Source organism: Pseudochaenichthys georgianus, chromosome 21 (genome assembly GCF_902827115.2).
Source record: "Pseudochaenichthys georgianus chromosome 21, fPseGeo1.2, whole genome shotgun sequence".
Classification (NCBI taxonomy): Eukaryota; Metazoa; Chordata; class Actinopteri; order Perciformes; family Channichthyidae; genus Pseudochaenichthys; species Pseudochaenichthys georgianus.
The window spans coordinates 11780162-11796615 of record NC_047523.1 but is presented as its reverse complement, the minus strand read 5'-3'; the positions used below and the strand labels follow the sequence as shown (position 1 = coordinate 11796615).

The 16454-nt window shown below is 41.9% G+C and overlaps 1 protein-coding gene across 7 annotated transcripts in view; it reads right to left on the bottom strand.

Annotated features, from left to right (window-relative positions):
- Positions 1 to 15508, bottom strand: part of hdac4 (histone deacetylase 4) — a 203751-nt gene extending 188243 nt beyond the window's left edge. For all 7 annotated transcript variants that reach the window (XM_034109649.2, XM_034109651.2, XM_034109652.2 and 4 more), the window contains exon 1: positions 15392 to 15508. The gene's annotated coding sequence lies outside the window, so the exon portion shown is untranslated. The remainder of the gene's footprint in view (positions 1 to 15391) is intronic.
- Positions 15509 to 16454: the final 946 nt, after the last annotated feature.

Here is a 16454-nt window from a genome sequence, read left to right as displayed (position 1 = left end):
AGGCTACAAGTGTTTTAGCTAGGTGCAAGTTAGACAACTAATGTCTGAGTTAGTGTTCATGACTTCATGTTTATGTCATCTTAATGGTTAATCTTAATGCACACACATTTTCCGTGCTTTCCAATAGCAGTGTTTCCCCTATATACATGGGGCGCCAGTTTCTTTTTTTATACATTAAAATAATAATCGTCACGGAGGAGCACACAGCCTCTTTGAGCGAGCGAGACAGAGAGCGACAGAGAGAGAGCGAGAGCTAGAGAGAGCACACCTTTATCTATTTAATATAGTTCTAAAAGATAAAGTAAGAAATCATTCCAATGTGTACACTAGTACTGTATAGGATAGTAAAATTAAAAAAGTTTAAAAAAGTGGAGTGATTAGTAAAATATGCATAAATAGAAATAAAGAATACTAACTAGGTAACATAAAATAAGAATAAACAAGTTGAAATGATTTGTTATTGTTTGTGATCATATTCTAAAGATTTTTGGATTATTGAAAAGTATACAGCTCCCTTTCATATGAGTGTTGAGAGCTGTGTCCATACATTCACTAAAAAGTGCACCAGATTGCTACATTTAACTTCAACATTTAAAAAAATATCTTCCCGGGGGTGCATGCCCCCGGACCCCCTAGAGGAGGTGAGGTCCACCCCTAAATAAAGCAGGTTAAAATAATTAAATTGCATACATTTTATTTAGATTGTTTGTTATGTGGATGTGTAGTATTTGTGTTACTGTATATTCAATAAAGGTGATTTAGCAAAATACACCTGTAGAGCCTCAAGAGCCTTTCTTGTGCTGGCAGACACATAGAAACATATGGCTGGGCGTTCTTCGCACCTGCACACACTAAGAAATTCCACGCGCTCCACGCTCACATTTAGCTGGGCCCGCGTGCCTTAGCACCGCTGCTATGACTCCATCCTAGGGGAAACACTGAATAGTTTAAAATAGTTTTATTCCAATAACCTCTTCAATACAAACATGCCACTTGTAAAAATTAAATAAAATGTCTGTGATTTGATATTTGTTTAGTGAGTTTATTAGAGAATGTTCCCTGAAAGATTGTAAAATGTCAATGAAGATGTCAGACTTAATTTGTTAATAATTACATACAATACATGGTTGGTTGGTTGGTGTGTATGTGTATGTGTATGTGTATGTGTATGTGTGTGTGTGTGTGTGTGTGTGTGTGTGTGTGTGTGTGTGTGTGTGTGTGTGTGTGTGTGTGTGTGTGTGTGTGTGTGTGTGTGTGTGTGTGTGTGTGTGTGTGTGTGTGTGTGTGTGTGTGTGTGTGTGTGTGTGTGTGTGTGTGTGTGTGTGTGTGTGTGTGTGTGTGTGTGCTCGCGCGTTGGAGCTATGTGCAACTCAAGGCATATGCTCGAACCGGAGCTGCCTGGACGCTGCAATCATGTTGCGCACTATCCGTGCTGAGTGTGCTGACTTTTCGTACAATGTCCCACTGTCTGGCTTCCTGCATAAAGTCGGGACGGGTGGCGCAGTGGTCTGTGCATCCGATCATCAGATCAAGGGGGAGTGCTGGGGACCTCCAGTTCGAAACCCGCTCCTGCCGCCACTCCGTCAGGCCGTTGTGTCCTTGGGCAAGACACTTCACCCGGATTTGCTCCTGTGGGTATTGTCCACAGTTTCTGACCATTGCATGTATGTAATGTGTGTATATGTAAAGCGCTTTGAGTCATTGTAAAATAAATGTAAGGAATTATTATTATTATAAAGTCAAGTGCTCGGCGCAGTTGTGGCGAAATGTCTCCTCTGTTTTCATTTAAACAGCTCCTTATATCCGTTAACGCAGCTAGCTAGCACCAGATGCTAACAACAACAATGCACGTAAGGTCTCTCTCTCGCTCGCTCGGGCCACACATACACACACCCTCCCGGTCCTCCCAATAGCCAGTCGGTGCCTGCCGTTGAGCGTGTAAGTGTGGTCTGCCACAAGCGGGCGGCAGGAGCGGGGCTGTCAGCATCAGCTTGTAGATGGTATTTTAAACTCGATGCGCTCTGAAACTACGGGGCGGCCAAGGAAAAAAATACACATGCGTTAATCGCGTTAAAATAATTAGTGGCGTAAAACATTTTTTATTATCGGTATCGGTCTTGAGAAGCAGGGAGTTATCGGTATCTGTTTCAAAAAATCGTGCATCCCTAGTATTTTACGTCATCATTTTACATCATGCGATTGGCTCTCACGATCGGCATTTTTAGAAAGCACCGATCGATCAGCAGAGAGTGAGTATCGGCCGATATCGATCGGCGGTCGATCGATCGGAGCATCCCTACCGGAAATATTCAAAATCATATTATCACTAGGGGTGTAACGGTATCCGTATTCGTCCCGTACCGTCGCAGTTCGGACGTCACGGTTCGAACATCACGGTTCGGCACATGCAGTCACATGGCAAATACGCCTTTTTTTACGAGTGGGAAAAAAGTCTGTCACTCGGGGCAGTATTACACTATATATAATCCAGGGGCGGTAGTGTGCCTAAAAGCCAGCCGCCCGTAAATAACAAATGAAGAACAAGAACAAAACACAACAAAACGAACACAATACATGAAGAAGAAAAGTTAGTAGCTACGGCGAGTTCACACAACACACAGGAGCTAGAAGACCCACCTGCTTCTTTTAAATCAGGTGTGTGGGAACATTTTGTGTTCCCTGTGGACTACAACAATGGTGGGGTGCGAGTTGTGGATCGGACGAGGACGGTGTGTCGCCGTTGTTCGACAGCGGTGCGGTATGCTGGTGTTAACACATCAAACATGCTCAATCACATCCGAGTCAGGGTTTCCGCTAGGATTTTTTCTCGCCGGCCAAATGTCCGGGCAGAATTTATTTTACCGGACTAATTTGAAACTTACCGGTCATATTTCAATAATAATAATAATAATAGTTGTGTAGCAGAGTTTCCGTTAGCAGGTAATTACCGGACTATGAGCAGATATGCTTCAGTTTAAAACTCAGTTCACGGGGCTCATTTTTATATTGCTTCAGTTTATAATCGTAACAGATCGAAAAATTCAGATTCATTTTTCAATAAATGATTCGACAAACAACAAACAACATAATTATTACATTCAAACTAACTACTTGTAGTAGATAACGTACATTATTCAGAAGTTTACATCAACTTTGAATAATAACACGGGAGAAACGGATCCTCTTTTTTCCCCTCTCTCTCTCCTGACAGCACGTCAGTTTCTCATGCAGCTCGCTAAACAGAGGGCGGGGCTTCAGGTGATTATGCAGAGCTGCGTGTCTCGGTCAGACTCAGCAGCTGATCTGATCTCTCTCTCGCTCCGGTTACACTTCACTCGCGTTTATGTCCATATCGATCAGATCCAGCTCTCCTGATCGGCCTTTATAGAGAGCACCGATCAAACTATTAAGAGTGAATATTGGCCGATAATGACCGGCGGCCGATCGATCGGAGCCTCCCTAATTATTACCAGACATTTTGACCGTCAGGTTTTGAATTTACCGGTTTTTTATAAATTTTACCAGCTAAAAACTGGTAATTACCGGCTAACGGAAACCCTGATCCGAGTCAGTCTCAGTCCCCATATATAATTATGGATTATAAATGAAATAATTTTTTTATACAGAGACGTTAAAAACCTATGGATTAACCGATTCAGCCGCGTTTTCTCGTTTTAACGTCATTGAACACGTCTTTTGATCAGATTGACAGCTACGGTGAGACGATCTCCCTAGAAGCTCTGTAAAAGGTATGTGTTATGATGTCTGTGTTTGCTTCCCCTGTCGCGAGGTTGGATGACTCAGTGATGATACTATATACCTAAATAATCTGTGGAACCTCAGCTTTAATCGGATATCTTGTATGTGCAGCTACGATAAGTAATAAGGATACTTTTATCTTGAGTTCTGTGCCAAAGTCCGTTAGCATTTAGATGCTTCTTATGAGACTTGTGTTTTGTTTTGGTAAAAATGGTTTGTATCGTCAATTAGCTGAGATTATTTCTGTTAATCTGGTAGAACACATTAATAGGTTCTTAAATATTAAGATCCCCTGAGACACAGTGTCGTGAAAAAAAAGGAAAGTACCCTCCGGGACCTTGGGGCTTAACAGGTTAAAAAAAACGCAATATATATCGCAGGGGAACAAAAAAACGCAATGTCAGTTTTTTTCAATATCGTGCAGCCCTAATCTGTATACTCAAATTCTTAATCCTAAAAGACATAATTAAAAGACCACTAGTTCGATAAATGTGCTAACAAGCAAAATTCAAACTTGACCGTTTCTTATATATACAGTGCTGAAGTCATAACGGCAAAAACACACTCTGAAATACATTAACACAACATTAACACAACGCAATCATGTACCTTGGATTCGTGAATCCATTGAGGTTTTCAATGTGTGACATCTGTGTTACCAAGTTGTTCAAACTATTACAAATGTGATAAGAAAAGGTTTTAGTCACACCGGTAACAACATGCAACATTTCTTGTGGTTAAATTGCATTACAATCTATTTAACCACAAGCAGAGAAGGGGCAATCATGCCTAATTCATTTTTAAAGCTACAATAAGACAGAAGTAACCAGAGATAATCAAATAGAGTGGTGGAGTCCAAAAATCAGGAAATGAAATTAATGTCAACCGTATTTTAATGTTTTAAGCTTGAAAATTAAGCTTTTCTGGTTTTATTCTTTTGTTTTACGAAATAAAATACGCCGGTAAATACATCAGTCGTGAATGTCTTACGGCCCGTCCACACAGCGGCGTGCGTTGACGCTTCCCCATTCACTTTGAATGGGGTGACGTCACTCTTAGCCGAAATGCATCGTGGGAAGCGACGTGGAGCGTAGCTGGCGTGGCTCGCTGCAAAAGTTGAGCAATGTTCAACTTTTGACGCCTCGGCGAGGCGTCAGCCAATCGAATCATATGCCAGTACAAGCTCTAGCCAATCAAACCGCTGCTTGTGTGTCAGGGCGGGTAAGTATGTAGAGAATATCCTGCTGAACAAAACTTGTAAGTATCCAAAGGTTTAGTTTGGTACAGATGTTTTGTCCCACTATATTTCAAAACCCAATGGTATTGTTTTTGTCTAGGGAACCCTTGCACACTAATTATCACACTAAATCCCTCCTTTCTCAAACACTAAAATGTGTCATATCACCAGCAGTTAAATGACAAAAATATAGGTGGTAATCACAAAAGAGATGCTCAGCTGAAAATAAAATATCACAATGTGGACGAAGTACATCCTGTTTTACCCCTGCTCCAATCCGGGTTCCTCTCTCAGCAGAGTCATCCTTTTAAGGGGAGCACCCTGAGCCAATTCTTTTTTTTGTTTCAAGGCTGCAGTGACCTTGCTCCTGTGGGGCCTGGAGTTTACCAGTGTGAAACAGCAGTCCTCCAGAGCTTGTAATGCTGAGGGGATAGTTTACACTAGTGAAGGCTTAAAGGAGTCTTAGCAGGGCAGAGGCACAGGCATAGGCGGCGCGTGAGGCTCATGTTTGGGAAGGCTAAATAACTTTTTTTACCTGACGCTGCCCGCCTCCGGCATCTATAGAACAGAGATCAACTCAGTGTGCGGAGTTTAAATCTCTCAAGTCATATTACAGGATAAAGGAAATACAGTTTAAACTGCCGTATGCAGAGAAGACGCCGACGTGTCGCACTTATCATTCATGTTACATCATCAATCAGATCATCGATCATATAATATATCATATATTTCCTTATCTGAGTCAGCTTCTCGAGCCGTATCTGGCCGTGCAACACTCAGTGTCACATACTGTATGCAGAAGTATTATTTTAAGCAACACATTAGGTTGACGAAACAATCAACTCAAATGTAATTAAAGTCAGATCCACTCGTGTCTTAGATGGGGCAGTGATATCATAAAACTGTTCTACGCTTTCAAACAGTAGTTTATTTATTTTTTAACCAGTTGTTCTATATTCACCTTGCAGGTGCAACTATGTGGCTTGTATCCTGGATTATATGTTTAAGTCATGGATGTGTAAAGCTCATATTTGTCTAATATTAGTTTACTTTTCATTAATGAAGTATGACGCTGCGCTGTCAGTACACTTGTCCCTGTTTTTGATTGGTCAAATGTTGCTAACCCCGCCCCTTTCACGTGAACGCGCTCTCAGCTGGAGAGAGAATCCCTGGCTTGATTTACCGAGTTGATAACCAGCATCGCAGGACCGCATAGCGAGATCTCGTTTGTTAGTTTGTTGTTACAGGGCTCGACATTAAGGATGGCCCGATGGCCCAGGGCCATCTAGCATTTAGCTCGGGCAATGAAGCCTCACCTGCTGGTTGCCCGATCGGGCAATCTATTATGCCAGTATCATGCAGCTCGCGGATCCAGTAATGAGTGACCCGACAGTAAAACTAAACACATCTATAACTAGTTTAAGTAGTTTGAGAAGTAATTAAAATAGCTACATGTGATATTCTAACCTGAAGTGTGTGTTTTGTCCGCTCACCGCTGCATGTGATCATGCAGAGCTGCGTGTCGACTCGTCAGCAGCAGCTGATTTCTCTCTCCCGTCAGATTAGACTTCACTCGCGTTTATGTCCATATCGATCAGATCCAGCTAGTTCTAGCTAATGATATGACTACCTGCTTATTAAAAGACACCTAAACAATAAGTGTCGCTATGCAACTGGATGAGGCCACAAAGTATAGCGCAGCATTATGCATGTATTTACATGCCCAGCGGAACCCCGAGGCATTACCAACAGATCAACGCACAATCAACCCATACAGGACATCTCTTTCTCCACATTACGTGTTAGACATTAGAGTTGACTATTCTTGTCTGTCACATAAGTGGCGCAACTGAATACTACCCGGACAATGAATCGAATGCAACCACATTTTCGCGGGAATTTCAGTTTGTTACGGATTCTGATGCTGAATACATAATGATCAAATAATTTAAAGTCAGAGTGTATTACAATGTTTCTTAGTCCACCAAAGCAAGGTGAACAACCTGGAAAGAAGAGGGACTGAGCTGCAGCCCCCCCCGAAAAAAGAGAATCAAAAAGAGAATCCCAGTCAGAAGAAGAGAGAATTCAGAAGGCCAGATACTATGAGGGGAAGGAGAGGGCAAGGGCATTCATCCCAGCTTGGCTGGACCAGTTTCCATGGCTGAGATTTGACGAAGAGAAGAATGAAATGTTCTGTGAGCCTTGCAGACATTTCCCTTCCATCAGTGATAAGTATGTATGAACTTATTATTATTATATAATTATGCAATTTTGTATATGTACTTTTAATTTTCAGGTCTTGACTTAGAAAAAAATCCTATATTCTTGCCCCAAACACCACTATGTACAGGGGGAGTTCTGGACAATTTTTGTCCATGTCTCGACTTAGAATTTTTTTTGCCCCAAACCCCCAAAAATCACATTGCTTATTTAAATTGTATATTTTTCCCTAATTTCAGGACATGCAGTCTGTACAAGGGCAACAGTACGTTCCGCAAAACATTACTGGATTGTCATGATCCAAGCAAGAAGCATGAGATGTGTGCTGCAGCTTCCCAAGCAAAGATTGATGGTGAGAATTCTGTGGTGGCCCCTATACTGCGTGGCCTCTCTAAGATGCAGGATGAACTTCGTGCTGGCATGAGCAACCTTTTCCATGTGGCCTACTTTGTGGTCAAGAGTGAGAGGCCCTTTACAGATTTTCCTGTCTTGGTGGACCTGAACAGGAGGACCGGTGCCAAGATGCCCCTGTGTTACCACCACGACAAAGCCTGCGCACGGTAAATATTTTCTTCAAAAAGTAAATATCTTTTCTTCACAACTAATTTTTAGAATTACTGGTACCGGTACTTCTTGCATTTATTTCACCTTAAAATGTTACAACTGCCACATGCAACTGTATTAAATTAATTGATATTTTTACTTTTAGATTTTTTTGTGGACATCTACCAGTTCATTTATGACCCTATTCTGGCTGAGGTGAAGAGTGCCCGATTCTTCTCAGTCATGATAGATGGGGCAACGGACAAGGCGATCCTGGAACAAGAAATCGTGTACGTACGGTACCTAGACTCCACCAAGAGGCCAAAGAATGTGTTTTTTAGCACGTCAAGCGAGCCAATGCTAAAGGCCTATATGCACTCATTATGGGAGGTAAGATATTCTTTGCTGATGACATGTGATTATCTATTTAAAAAAATAATAATTGTTTGCTGATGACATTTAATAAATGTGCTATTTTAAATTAAAAAAACAGCATTTGCACGGGGTAGAGTGGACGACTGGAAGAAGAGGTTGGTGGGGTTCGGGGCAGATGGGGCTGCTGTTAACTTTGGGAAAGACAATGGTGTCCAGGCCCTCCTCAAAGATATCGCATATCTCATTGCCCTTCACTGTGTGGCCCACCGTGCTGAGAGGGGGCTCGTTGACAGCCTCAAGGAGCTTGACAAGCTCAAGGCACTTCATCAGAATCTTAAGTGGCTTTACAAGCACTATAAGTTCAGCCCAAAAGTGGCTGAACATGAGCTGCGTTTGGTAGCGGAGGCCTTGGAGGAGAAAGTGCTGAAGCCAACCAACCTTGCTGGGGCGAGATTTCTCCCATACATACACAAAGCCAACAAGGTAGGTCTAAACAAATATTTAATAGATAATGAAATCTCATCAGCATAGAAAATATAAAATTGCTATCTTTATTGCAGATTGTGTGCGAAAGCTACGCGGTATTCGTGACCTACTTCCAGGATCTCATAAGCACTGAGAGAAGACCGAAGCCAAGCCCAAAGGTGCGAGGAAGGGCGTACAGGATCCTCACCTTCCTCATGGACTATGACAATGTACTTTTCAGTTATTTCATGCGTGACACTTTTGAAGCCCTCTCCGAGTTGTCACTGAACTTCCAGAAGGACAGCCTGACTGTATGTGATGCTGTGGAAGCCCTGGAGACATGCTCACTGAAGTTAGTGGACCTGCAGTTCCAACCAACTGAGGGGATGCAGGAGGTCATTGATGCAGTCTCAGAAACCGGCCTCTTCCGAGGGACTAAACTCAAGTATGTCAACGAAGGGCAGATTCTCTTTCTCCGGAAGAAAGTCATAGGTATGTGCCCAATAATATTTTCTTCAAAGTAAATATTCAATATTTTTTCTTCAAAAGTAAATATTTTCTTCATAAGTAAATATGGGCATAACATGTTTTAATAGATAATTTGTTGATGGTGGTCCAGAGACAGGAATATAATTTCACATTTGTTATGATATAAATGATTTGTTATGGTGGTCCAGAGACAGGGATTATAATTTGACATGTTGTATGTGTTTGCAGATGTGCTCATCAAGCACCTGGAGAAAAGATTCCTAGATCTCCAGAAAGGGAGTGTCCCTTCAAAATTGTCCATCTTCAACCCCAGTCAGTGGCCCTCTGACAGACAGGATCTGGCTGCCTATGGCAAACAAGACTTTGCTGATATATGTGAGCATTATCAGCCCCTGATGGACGAGCACAGTGTTACAACTAAAATGCTGAAGTCTGAGTTCATCCTCTACAAGGGTTATGCAGCAGCCCGCACACTTCGAATGCCACAGATCTTCTCTGGCATCCTGTGTGACACTGAGAGATCCAAACAGTATAAGGGGCTGTCAATACTGTTTGAAATATACCTTGTTCTGGCAGTAAACACTGCAGTGTGTGAGCGGGGGTTCAGCTGCATGAAGAGGGTGAAGAACAACTGGCGTTCCTGTCTGGATACTGAGCAGCTCAGCCGCCTGATGTTTTCCTCCATTGAGGGCCCCTCAATGGACAACTTTGATGCTGCCGGAACCGTGGAGAAGTGGTGGACCTCAGGAAATAGGGCTCGTCGCCCTGGCTTCAACCCGTGGCAGAAGGAGCAGGAGCAGGAGATACGGGACGACCTCTATGAAGACCTGGTTCTTATGGATCAGGATGCCGAGCAGGAGGAGAATGTGCGCCAGGAGGCCATATCTGACGAGCTCGGACTTGAGGCAGAGAATGTGGCTGCTGGCGAGAAGCGCTTGGCTGAAGCTCTTGACGACTCAGATGAGTCAGACATAGACGAGTCAGACATTGACACTTTCTCTAAAGACTATTAGTCGTTGCATCAGCAAACACAAACAAGAAGAAGTGAAATTAAGAATAAAATTGAAATTGTACAATATAATATTGTGGTGGTTCATCTTATAATTCTAGAGAATGCACCAGACAGCATCTAAGACCTGCAGGTCCCCCAAACCTTTCGTGTGTCATTTCGTCCGCGCGCATTTTCCAGGGCCATCTCTATTGGACTCAGGGCCATCTGTAAATTAGCTTAGATGGCCCATAGGGCCATCTCCCAAAATCCTTAATGTCATGCCCTGTGTTAGTTTGTTTGTTATTCAAACGTATGTTGAACTGGCTTCGTAGTACAGGCCACAGGTGGCTGCATAGAAGCGCTAATGTCAAAGACACAGACATTATACATTATATTTTTATTTTACCAGGATGCAGTGACACAAATATTTGGGAAGGCTTAGCCTTCCCTAGCCTACAGTACCCGCCGCCCCTGGGCACAGGCCAGCTACAAAGTCAAAAGTTAGCTTCCAATTTGCAGCGCTTCGGAGGAAATCTGAGAGAACAAGATTTAATTTGCAGGTTTTTGCATCACTTGTGAAAGGGTATTGGACATCCAAATTAAAGCCTCTGCATTATTTAAGACTCGATGCCTGAATAGTGAAACCTAATTAATTATATTAACAAATGCTTTATTTGCTGTGATTTTTTTCATCAAGACAACAGTCAGACTAAAAAAAAAAAAGAAGTAGACTCCAGTGACACAAAACACAGCTACAGATGTGTTAAATCTTGGTGAAATACAAAAAGGGGGAGGGCTTTCCACCCCAAGACCATGTTCAATACATTCCATATTTGGGATCAATGAAATCCTCAAATACCAGAGAGGTGGGCTGAAGTCGAATAGTCCATTTAGCTTAGGAACCTTCCTAACGGAGTGAAATGACCCGGAAGTCCCTCAGTGGCAGCCATGATAAGTGCCGTTCGAATTCTCTAGATCAGTGATACTCAACCCGCGGCTCGCGAGCCGCATGCGGCTCTTTTAAGACTAGTTGCGGCTCTTTTAAGTCCCACTTAAAAAATAAATAAATTTAAAAAAACATTGTCAGCAGAATTCATCAACATTTCATTATCACTCACAAGTCACAGATCAGTCATCACACACATCAGTCTATTAAGCCGCCCCCCCATCCCTCTGAACAACCAATCACAAATTATTTCAGGTTTCACGCTCTGATTGCAGGTGCGTGAGATAATTGCTCCGTCACACTGGGAAAACTAGCTTACAGCACTATGCAAAAATGGTAAAGGAATATAGGAAACGAAAATATGAAGAGAAATATCGAACATTTAAAGAAGACTGGGAACTCGAGTTTTTCTTCGTCTCCAACGGTTCGGGAAAATGCATCTGCCTGCTTTGTGACAACGTCATTTCACAATTTAAAAAGGTCCAATTTGCAGCGCCATCACGACACAAAACACCCGAAGTTCAGTACCGACTTTCCGAAAGATGGAGAGTTGAGGGCGGAAAAGCTGGCGAGACTCAAACAGAAGCGAACTGCTCAAAAAAACGTATTCCACACTAATACGAGTGAAAGAGCGACAGAGGCATCCTGTGATGATCAGTAAACATGCTGTCTGCTATCTGTTGTTATGGGCAGTCAGCAATGTGTGTTTTGTGGTTGCAGTGAAAATAATAAATCACAGTTATTGCACTGTACATTATGCTTTTCATTCCTTAGTAACATATTACTATTATCCATATTCTCAAATGCATAATGGTTTCAGGGAGGAAAGGAGGGTTTTTGGATTGTGGCTCTTGCAAAAATATTTTTTCGTCAATGTGGCTCCTGATTAGGACAAGGTTGAGTACCACTGCTCTAGATGATAGGAAAGGAGGTTTCAAACTTCCTTTATAACCTCCTTTAGCTTCGGAACCACTGGTCCTCCCTTGACGAAAGGAAAGGAGAAAATGCTGCCCCACAATGTCTTGCAGCCGCGGCATTTGCCGTCACACAACAGTCGGCCGTTCACGGACACAAATGATATCATGAACGTTACGGTGCTTATTAAGCATTTTAAAACGTATGTGGTAAGTTGCCAAAGTGCTTTGTTTTGAACGTTCATCAGTATTATAATCAAAAAGAGAAATATGAACGTTAGTTTTCACTGAAATGATCAAATAAAGTCAACATTTCACTGAGCTGTGTGGGGTTTGTTCAACTTTTAAAATATGTTTGAATGGTGATATCCACAGTGATAGATGTTTAGGACCAGGGCTCGAGCTTAAGGACGTCCCGTCGTCCCGGGGCCGAAAAAAATAGTGTCTGGGAGGATAAAAAATAATTTTGGGACGAATTTGGGACGAGAGTTAAAATAAAAATATCCTGCTAACTCTACTACAAACGGCGATGAAAATGAAACCGACTGCACGTTTTGTGTAGCACAGTTATTAAACTTCCTTGTCAACATAAACACACACGCACAAAACATTTAGCAACCCGCGAAATACACACACATGTAGCCACTGCTGTGCCGCTGGCTGTCAGCCAGCCGCCCAGCTGGCTGTGCCCGCGAATTCCTGGTCCGCAAATTCACGCTCTCTATGGTCTAGCCAGATTAATATAATATGGCTCTGGGTCTAGCTATGTACTAAGTGTGTGTATTTCGCGGGTTGAGTGATGTACAATGACAATGGCATCCCGTGGAGGAATTCTGAAATGTTTTACCGTTACATCACAAAAACGCACAGCAGAACCAGACCCTGGAGCGCCGGCCTCTTTATTTACTTACTCCTCTTCATCCCCTATGAGTAATAAGGCTGAGATGAGAACCCTCCATCGTATTTAGTCCTTAGCAATATGCTGCCTCTCCCCATGTAGGGATGGGTACCGAGCCCCGGTATTAAACGGGCCCCGGGCCGGAATTATTAAAGACAGTGGTAACGTTAAGCTCCGACGTTATCAGACTTTTTATCGGTACAGGAGACATTTAAAAAATATATGTCATATGTATTATTGCTACATACACATTATATCGCAGTTTTAGTTTCACCAACTCCGTTTCTAATATGCAATAAGACTAAAACATGCGTCTATGATGTATTTTCGAGCTTTCCAATCCAGATGAGATCTCTCTGTCCCGTCTATGTGCGAGGGGGCGGGCCGTTCGTAAAGGTCTCCTGACTGTGTTACAGACTGTCATCCTGGTTAGTGGTTACTCTGGGTTCTGTCTTCAGGACACAGTGTTGGATTTTTTTTGATAATTGGATGGGGCTTGATTGGATTCAATATTAGAGTAATTTTCTCGTTTGTGTGTTTGTTTAAATATATTTGGCCTTTGTTTATGTGATTGAATGATTTACTAAAATAAAAAGGTTGATGAATTATCATCTAATGATTTGTATGATGTTTTATTTATGTTAAAGGTCACATTGAATGATTTTAACTAATGATAATGTAGAAACAAATAAAATTCGGGACGGTCCACATTAATTTCGGGACGGCTTGGATTGTATTTCGGGACGGTTCCGGGAGGATGGGGAAACAAGTTAGTCGAGAGCCCTGTTTAGGACGTTAATAATAAATACATTTGTATTTATTTTAAGATCTTTTCATAGTTCATACAATCATACGTATTGGGATCATTTGTATTAATGTGGACCGGAGGGAGAGGGTGAGGAGCACACGTTTCACTTTCCTTTTTTATTTCAATTGCAACTTTGGTCATGAAGAATATGTTTCTCTGTTGTCCACGTTCATAAAGCAACAGCATCAGAGCACAGAGTCTCTAGATTAGTTTACAGTAGTCCCTCGTTCTTATTAAACATCCATGTTGTAGTCCGCTGTATAGAAAACTGTAGTTTCCCCACAGGAGCAGACGCACATTTATGACGTCTGCTGGCGCATCATAAACACGTCGGATAGTGAAAGTGCATTCGGATTATCTAAAGTACCGCAGTCTCTTCTCCTAACTTTTGAATTATCCTATCCACTATTCCTTAACCCTGTGACGTTTCACTCAGAGGTCAAGGAATAGACGATAGGGTTAGACGTTAGGAGCTGATTTTTGGATTATCCGACCGCAACCGTGGACTTGTTTAAACTTGACTAGATAAACCCAGAGACGGAAGAAGATCTTTGGAAAAAAATGTATGAGTCATAAAATGTACTACTTTTCATCTGGACCACATCAGACCAGGCCTCGGTCAATAATAGCTTCACGTAAGCTATGTAAAACTAATCAAATATAACAACAACTCCAAACTAAATCAAAAGCTTCTTTATGAAGTCCGGTTTTGACAAATGTAAATCAAGATTATTAATAGACCTATATATGGTTGTCTGGATGAAGAACAGCAGTAAATGGCTGTATTAGCTTTCATGAATAAAATAAAAAGTCTCAAAACTCTGAAAGTATGTTGAGACTTTAGCTATGACTAGGACAAAAAAATGGAAAAAAACACAGAAAGTTTAAAGCATTTAACATTAAGTTACTGGAAACTACCTTCAGCCTCGTCCTGCTGCTGCCTCTCTGTGTTTACACTTCATACAGACACCAGTTTACACCCAACGCTGTGGCAGCAGCGGTTCAACCTCAGCACAAACCTCCATCATAGGCTACACACACTGCCTTCTCCCAATTACACACTCAAAAAAAGTACTGGCTGTGTTCGCAAATGTGAAGTAACGTGATATTGCTATGAGACAACGTTTATTGCACTACCAGGCTAACAGTTCCTGTTAACGTGTGACGTACCTTGCTGGTAAACACACGTCTGTAGGCTAAAGTGACACAACTCCCCACTACATCTGGTAACTCTTTACACTAAACCTCACACATGGAAGGAAAACAATATGACACGGTATGCCGCCGTGCAAAACTCTCAACTGGAAAGTGAAGAATTTGAAAAAGTGTCCTGCTGATAATTAAAATAACACTTTTCCGATATGACAGCCTGTTTCAGACGAGTTTTAAACAATAAAGCTAGCTTAACTGTGCAATTAAAAGTCCTACTTTAATGTAGCCACGAAAGTGGCGGAGTAACACTGTTGCACAACTCGGAAAGGCGACCGTATTTTAAGTTCACTACAAATTACTAATACTAAACGACAATGGCGGTATTGTGCAACACTTTCCTCCTGCTAACTATAAATCACGATAAAAGCAGAAAAAAGTAAAGTGTAGCAGGATAACAGAACTCAGTCAGACTACGAGGAGGGAAAGCGCGAGACGTTCAACATATAAACACACTTTCTGGTTCTCTCTTAACTTAAAGCTAAATACACGACTGTAAAGGCTAGTTGTTTTACAAAGACAGAAAAGAAACACTACCTGAATTGAGCACCTTTTGGCGCAAATGGCTGGTTTTCTCCCGGTATCCAAGAGCATCCACAGGGAAGGGTTTTAGGACCCGTCGAGCGGTCACTCGGTACTGTAGAAATCATTGAGCCAGCGGCTCCGCCATACTGAATTAATCACGTGTCCAACAGCCTCCTGTAGTTCAGTAGGGGGCGGGGTCTGCAGGACAGGATGACTGACAGCTGGAAGCATGTCTGTGAGTTGAGGCTACATGAATAAAGGCTACTGACTGTCTTTTTCCTAGAAAGCATTAGGTCACTTTGTGCCTTAGAAATGGTTTATAATTGTGGCGTTACATTTCATTGTGCTCATCTTGAGGGTCAACGGATGGTTCATGGTTTGAGTCCCAGTCACTTCTTGGGGACTGTCAAGAACTAAGTTATCATGAACCTTTGTGGGAAAAGTACTTTTCCCACAAAGGTTCATGAGAACTTAGTTCATGAGAACTCTTTTGTCTCTTTTGTCTTCTTTCACTGAAGCATTATTTGGTGCATGGTGATTTTGATCACCTTTACTTTTGGTGTTAGCTTCAACACATTTCCTGTGAGTACAAAAACACAAAACAATTAGGCTTCAGGCGTAAGACTTTCATCACCGTCATTTACATGAAAATTGTTAATGCAAACATTTTAAAGTCTTTAAATTCCTTCATACCTAGAAGAGTAAATGCACATACCTCCGTATATGTTGTCACACTTCTGTTCAATGCTATCTCTTTTACAACTGCAGAGCTCTACCACTTTAAGTTCAGATACACTGCATTTATTTTGTTCACAGAGTAAATGTCCGAGTTGTTGTTGTTGTTGTTGTTGTTGCCTATGTTGCAAAGACAACCATACATTTGATGGTTTTGCCTCATAGCTTTTAGAGCCTACTAATGACAAATGTAGCAACTTAATCGGACAATCAGGGGAAACAGTAAGAAAGTGCTAGCTACATACAGTATATTCAAATAAGTTCCCAACACTGGGCACACTGCATTTTGTTGTCCAAGGTTTGCCGGATATTGAGCCTTCATGTCCAAGGAGGTCATGAC